The sequence below is a fragment of the Cupressus sempervirens genome, chromosome 4 (assembly GCF_028749045.1).
Source record: "Cupressus sempervirens isolate cs-2001-9-10 chromosome 4, ASM2874904v1, whole genome shotgun sequence".
NCBI classification, from domain to species: domain Eukaryota; kingdom Viridiplantae; phylum Streptophyta; class Pinopsida; order Cupressales; family Cupressaceae; genus Cupressus; species Cupressus sempervirens.
Window position 1 is genome coordinate 911,368,901 of NC_143121.1, and position 8,137 is coordinate 911,377,037.

The window sequence follows — 8,137 nt, forward strand, 5'->3', positions numbered from 1 at the left end:
TCCATTGATCTTTAGTGCTCCAAAATGTGCTCGCTAAGATATAATTGCTCAATAGGGTCCATCTTTCACTCTACTTCTCTACTCTCTAGGTGTGCAAATGACCCTTCCTTGAGCCCCTTAGAGGCTTATATAGGCCCTCCAGGACCCCTTTTTGAGTTTGTGTCCCTTCCAAGCCACGTCAGTCCTCTATTTTTACCTGCAAGTCATGCAACGTCTTCATTTATCCCATTTTCTTCTTATTTCCTTTCTTCCAAAGACTTTTTAGCAAAAATTGCTCAAATTTTATTTTTTGTGCACTTTTCGAGATGAGGCACCCTCCTCCTCTGTCATTACTTTGACACCACCCCTAAGACTTCTATCCTCTTTAGGGCAACTTATATTTTCTTTTCTTTGATATAATGTCGTCCCAACATCACATCAAAGAGGGGGAAAATGTAGACATTTAAAATTGTCCTTAACACTATATTAATTTATTTAATATTTCCTTTGACATTATAATTAATTATTTACTAATTAATTATATTTGTCATACTTTTCTACTTATTTAATTAAATGAGTTCACTTTCTTAATGTATTTAGATTTAATTTAAATACTTCCATCCCTAATGTGTTGAATTTATTTAATGCATAATCCTCCATAAATCCCCTTTTAAATAAATCTTATTTATTTAATTCCCTCCATCCGATTAAATTCTCTAAACCTATGATTAAATTAAATCCTATTTTATTTAGTCTTAAACCTATAATAAAACCTAGTCTACAACCATCACTTTCATCCTTCTAAGCCTACCCACTTCTTAATCTCACTTATTTATCCTAAACACCTTGCTAAACCTCTTTTAATTCCTAAGTGTGTGCTCACACATGTGTGAGGAACCCTCGCACTTCTCACACCCCTCACACTTCTCACAACTCTTAGACCTTTGTCCCCCACTCCTTTCTTCAATTTTTCTCACACATGTGTGAGCAAAATTTGAATGTTGACCACTTGCATGACTTGCCTACATGTCTCCCTTGTGTCACCTATGTGGATGCCACATAGTTGCCACCTCACCAAGGCTTCTCTCAAGCCTATAAATAGAGCCCTTGAATCAAGCATTTTACATCTCCCTCATATGCATTGTTAGATTGTCATTTGAGCTTTTTAGTGATTTTTTAGAATTACATTGTTACTAACCATTTGGTAGTTGATAGATCTCATTTCATCTTGCATTGTTAGATTAGTTCGTTTATTGCATTCCACATCCATATCCTTTGAATGCTCTCAAACATGGTTGCATCCATAGCCATTGTTTGAAGCATTCTTCACTCACTTAGCATAGTTTCATTCTCATGTTTGCATTTCTTATCAAGGGATTCACTATAGTTGTGTTTTGGGAGAGCACACCAACATCCCTCTAATCTAAAACACCAAAAGGGTCTCTCATGGTGTCTTTGTTGAGTTGTTTGAGGTTGTGTGGGGACTTGGTCTTTGCTTTTAATTGCAAAACTCAAGCAAGTGTTAGTTATGCTTCATTTTATTTTGAATACTTGATAGATTCTATTGTAGCTAATGTTTGCTTGTTTTCTCTTGCTTCCAACAGGTCAGGTTTTCTTGCATACACTACTAAGTATTTAGAAATAAATAGTTGTTGACTTGTTAAATTGAATTTCAATACATGAAAATATGGAAATGACTTACATTACAAAGGGAATATGAAAAACTTAAAAACCTCGATTGCTCAACATTGGACATCTTCTACAATGGTCATTGTAACATCTCTAAAACCTCAAGTATGCACAAGTACTTCTATAATGTTTACTCTAATAAAATTATATGATTTCTCTTTTAAGAAGTAACAGTTACTAAAAGTACTAAAATACTACTTTTTAACTTCTACAAGTCAAGTCTTCAAAAAAGAAGGCAATGAAGGTTTGGTTTGCATCCTAAAAAGAATTACATGTATTTCCTTTACATGTTATTGTTTGCTAAGTATTTAGAAACAAAGAGTTAATGAGTTGTTCCATTGAATCTCAAAATGATAGTTCAAGAAGATATCAAATTTGTCATTGGTTTGTAATAAGTATTGGAGCTAGTTTAAGTAGTTATTCAAGTAGGACTATTAAATGAAGATTGATTTGATTTCTGGGAGATCAATGACTATGTTTGCATTAGACGGTGGTATAAGTACTAGAGAAAGAGGTGAGATAACTTAGCAAGTAGGAGATGAAAATGAAGAGAATGGAGAGTTAGGAGGGGAAGATGAAATATTTAAGTGATGAAAGAAATTACTAAGTAGACTTAGGAATATGAAAGCTAGTGGAAGAAATAATTGCTAGGCTAGAATTGAGTATGGAGGACAATTAAGTAAATTAGATTTTTTATTTTCTTTTGTATAAAAAGTAGAATAAATAAATATTAAATTTACTTAATTTAGAAAATTAGAAAATTAAAGGGACTATATAATTAATAAATTGTGTAATCTTTTCATTAGAACAGTTAGTTTGGTTAAGGACGAGTGATTAAATAATTAGGTTAAGTATTTAGTCGATCATGTTCATTTGATGAGGGATATTTTTTGGAGAGAAATGTCGATTAGGGTAAATTGAGATTGATTGAATATGATGATCAACCATTAAGGGAAAATGATTAATTGGATTGTTTAAAGATAATAAAAGAAATACACAATTAAATAATTGAGAATTATTTAGTTATAAAATATAGAAAAATGGAATTAATTATCATTGAATAATGTTCAATTATTCAATTAGTTTAAACGAATAGTTAGTGGAATCATGGTGATATTTATTTGAAAGAATTTTTAAAAAATTGATGAAGGGTGCTCTCGTTAATACCACAAATGCATAATAGGAATAGAGAAAAAACAACAATTTGTAAGAGTAGAAAATGGGCTTCTTATTATCTCCAAAACTATGGAATTGAAAATTTTAGAAATAAAATATGTGAAGCCACATGGATAGTTTCCTTACAATATTCTCTATGCCAGAGCCACCAATTGTTGGACTTACAAGTCTCATTGATATGATGTTTGTAAATTGGTGTTGTCAATGATTGGTAACTAGTCAAGGAAGGTGTATATGTTACAAGGTAACACTATCACTAGTAGAAGAGTACATGAGTATGGTAATATATCCCAAGATACCACCAAAAGATAGGTAGGAAGGTTTTTTGAGCATAGAACATCTAAGATGAGTCAACAAGGATTTGAAAAGATGCAAGTTTAGCCAGAGTCAATGTGACCAGTTCAAAATGACAGAATGAAGTAAGGATAGAAGCTATATATAGGCTCATAAATGGACTGGTAGGGATATCATTCTAGACCCTACAAGTAGGGGTCACAAGTTTTTTATGAATAACTTGGGCATGAATTTAAAATTTAAAATTAAGCAGGATTTTATTTTGTTGCACCCTGACATTACAAAATGTATAAAAGCACTCAAACTTCATTTTGTGAAGTGGTTGCCAATTGTTGATTGTTGCTATTTCCAAGAGAGTAGTGTTGGTATTTTTCAAAGTGCAAGCTAGTGAACAACATAGTTACAGAGGATGGTGTAAAAATAGATAGGTTATTCTAGATTTTTTTAAAAACTGATGTGATACTAAAGGACTCATGAAATGAGCAGAGTTAGAAGAAGAGTTGTGCATCTTTAAGGATGCACAATAGAGATCTAAAAGGAAAGATAGTTATATCTATAGATGACTCACTTAGATTGATTTTTCACCATTGTATCAAGGAGTAATATTTTGTAAATCTTTTAATCAGAAAGAGATTTGTAGATCCTCTAACTAGGAAGCTCTCTTAGGATTTTTAAATTCTAACAGGTTATAAGATTTCCTAAATAGAATGTGTTCCTAGGAGGAATAATTGCAACTCTTAATTGGGAAAACCTTTACATTCATTATAAGGGCTAGTGGGTATATTACTCCCATCATGGTTTTGATCTTCTCACTAAGGGTTTTCACATACAAAATCATTGTTTCAATTGATGTATTCATTTGTGTGTGAGTTTGTATGCTTTTGCTTAACTATTTTTTTTGTTGCATTACTATTAAGGAAACTAGTATTTAGAATATATTTTGTGATAGCTTAGTTAACCAATAGAAAATTTTGTACTTATTTACCCCCTCTCAGTATCGGTCAAGACCAACAATTAGTATCAAAGCATAGACCCTAGTAGTGACAACACTCATAGATTAAGGGAAAATACTATGGAAACATATAGATAAAAAAAAGTAGCTCAATAAAGAACTCGACACTATCAAGTGTTTGAAGGACAAGATGAGAAAATCCATAACCAAAAGAAAGAAGCTAATGAAGAAGCTAAGTGAAAGTCAAGATGTCATAGAACATCTAGAAGATAATATTGGATATAACAAGTCAGAGGTGTTGGTATGATTTTTCATAGTATAGAAAGAGTCTAAAATTTTGGTGAAAAATTAGTTAGGTCACTGCATTTTGTAGATTAGGGTTTCATTCCTCATAATTTTTAATAATTTTAGGTTACCCTAGTCATGCCCTGATTCATGTGTTGTCAAAATCTATTAAATTATCAAAGTTTATCTCTTAACACGGCTATTATAATACCCTAAGTAAGCCCTAGGTCTCCTATGTTTTTTTTAAACTCAGGCGCGAGCATTTTAAAGTTTCTGAATATTCCCTTATGTTCTTTAGCCTTCACACCCTGCATCTCTTTTCCTTTTAAGTAGCATCGCCCGATTGTGACAAGATCGAGGGCTGTTGCTTTGTCTTTATGATAAGATGTGAGTTAAGGGACCATTGTGACATAGCAACTATTGTCAAACGAAGCTATAGTGCTTGAATAAATGGAGGCAGTGATCGAAAAAGTTTCATGTTGGTTTTTAATCACGTGTACTTTGTTTTGCTCCCTGAGCTGGAAAAGTAACCAAGGATCCTAGAAATGTTTTAGGCTTCGGTACTCATGTCTTTGCTGTCAAGAAGTTCAAGTCTCTTACCGATAGCGAGGTAGCGATCAACCTGGAAACCCATGTCATGGTAGTCATCAAAAGTCTCGGTGGTCATTAAGAGTCCCAAGTGGCATAATAAATGATGATATTATTACCATGTCAAAACCACTAAGTGGGTGACTGTGATGTGACATGTTTTTGTTTTCTAATACCGAGTTTTGTTAAGTCACCGGAGCTCGCTACCTCACTAATCAGAAAATCTAAGCGTCTTGCCATTAGCGATATAGCAAGTTGTCATGAAATCAACATATAGTGGAACCCAAGCAATGTGGAAAGATGACTAGAATTAAAATATGGTTTTTATTTCGCCAACTGTGCAGAATTTATCACGTCATCAGTCTTCTGGACCCACCCCCCATTCATAAAATGCAAGAGGGATTTTGATCGTCAGATCAAGCTAAGATAGATAATTCTTGCTATCTCGTCATAAAAAAGATATGTGTAGTTTACTCCATGTGAGATAGCGGATATGGGACCCACCTCATCTTAAGAAGTTTGTGCAGTTTCTTTACCCTTGGATTGATCTTAGATCAATGACTGTCGCTATCTCACTATGAAGAGTTTCTCGAAGGATATGTATAATGAGATAGTGAATATGGGGCCCACCACTATTCTTCTAAGCAATGCAGTTGTGTGTCATCCACATGATCAAGATCAAATCAACGGTTGTCACTACTTTATTGTGGCAAGGTGCTCATTCTTTATGTATAATGAGGTAGCGACCTATCGAAACATGTCCTCAATATTCAATGGTCCAAACAGAGATGACATCAAGAAGGGAGTTGTATATGTGGTTAGTTCTCATTGGATTGACTGACCAACTTGTCAAGTGGAATACTTGTCACCTTTTTTCGCATCCCTTGATCACAAGATTTTTAAAGATCAACGGCGCAAATTTAAAAACAAAAGGTGGTGCCACTCTGTGTATTTATTTGATATGAAAGCCTTGCATGTGTAAAAAATAGAGTATAACATAGAATATTTTCTCAGTCCCACCTTATGTGAATAAAGATTTCAAGCCTTTTTTGAGCAGAAGCAATTAATGAGAAGATTGTATTTGGCAAGTGTGTGAATAATTTGTTCATGAAAAAGTTGTAGAATTGTAGAAAGGAATAAGAAAAAAGTTCAATTAAGTAATTATACCATAATTTTTGTTGTGCTCCATTCTTGCAAGATATAATCAAAAAATGCCTCCAATGGAATCATCATATCTTAGGTTGTGGATAGCAGAGGGATTGCTTAATGAAGGCAATTGGGTCTGGGATGTTGATACCTCGCAAACTGATTCGAATTTGCTCAAAAGATGGTTTGCAAAGAGGAAGTTGTTTGCTCCACATGCCAGTATATGGAATTTTGACCAAGGAAGACTAGTAGTCCTAGGTGATTTTATGGATTATGATCTCTTGGAGACTGTGGCAAAGAGTTGTGATCAAATCACTAAGGTAGTAAAAAGAGAAAAGGGTGAACTTGGAAAAATTAGAATCCTGAGAGCAATAACATCATGCTCTAAAGAATTCTTCAAGAAAGTATACTTCAATACTTGGGTAGTAGAGATATATAAAGCCCTATGCAGAGTTTTTGGAGAGGGTGAAGAAGATTTTATACTCATCGGTTTCATGCATATAATTACTCTTACTTTTTGTTAGCACATGTCTTTCTTTTCAAAAGAGGGACATATTTTGGTAGAGGAATGGTTTTGAATGCAGATACAACTTTGGAAGCAGATAATTCTCATTTTGTTATATTTGACAACCACGTTGCCTCTAAAGCTCTGATGCTTCATATTAAGTGACAATCTCATTACCCTAGGATACTAATATAACCAAGGAATGGTGATAGGTAAAAGTGACTCTCATAGTATAATGATGATGAAAACCACGGGTTGAGGTTAGTCTGTAATCATCAAAATAGATTTCATCATTGGTAGGCTTAGAAGTTGCCTACATGAAGAAATCAAAGTAGTAGCTAAATTAGAATGCAAAAATGTAACAGAAGGGACCCGCAAAGGAATATTTGATCTGCATGTCTTTCTGTTATTAGTAGTTTTGTCTTTTCTGATAGGTGTTTTGATTTCTTCTGTAAAGGAGACCTATAAATCACATTTGCCTTTTTCTTGTTGCAACTAATACCTATATAAATGAGTTTTCAGGGCATTGTGATGGTTCAAAAAAATTTGTATGTCTTCAGTTATTCCAAGGAAGTACATTCAATCCAGTCATATGTAGTTGTTTTGAGTTTATTTTCAGTGATATATTTTTTGATAATGAATGCAAATGTAGAGTCAGTGTGATTCTTTGGGTTCCTTACTGAGTTCCTATTGGTTATTGTATTAGTTAGCAAGAAGGATAATACAAAGGGATATTTACACCAAAATCTGTGTTACTATTTTTCTGTCTCCTTTTCATGAGTTTATCAGTTTTGAGATCATTTGGATAATGTTCATCTGATTGAATGCATTTTGGATGGGGTGTGTATTGGTTATATTGTTGCTTTTAATTCAATGAGTTATGTAAATGCTTCAATAAATTGATAGAATTCATGAGTTTATGAAGAGGATATCATGTAAGAATGGAAATATGTGATTATAGTTGACAGATTCAATTATAAGCTAATCGAACAAGGTCTCCTGCCAATAATTGACTTTGTTGCCCACTAGATAAGGTATTGGTCTTATAAATCAGAGATGATAAAGAGTAAATTCTACCTCTACATGTTAAAACTATTATAAATTCAAAATCATTCACATATTATTTTGTTCAAGGTCGTAATGCTGGTCACCACTCATTTACATCTAGTTTTCTGAGTCATAGGTAGCTACTATTCCCAGAAACACTTGTAAACTCTAGGTGAATTAGGACTAGATCTACTTATAGGGGATGCATATGGATTTGAAAGCATTAAAGAAAGTGGTAGACTATGCATGTGTATGAGGATAGATGATGAGAATCATAATGAAACTAAGATAGTTGTAATACACCAGTTTGCATTTGAATCATCCCCAGGTATACCCACCTTGCTTTAGCAAAGCCTGAAGAGTAAGAAACCATCCTTGGTTTCATTGAAGTCGGGTCTAGATGATCTACTTGTGTAATTGATCATAGGAATTGGCTAATCTTTAGATTATTTGATTACTATCATTCTGGTATTGAG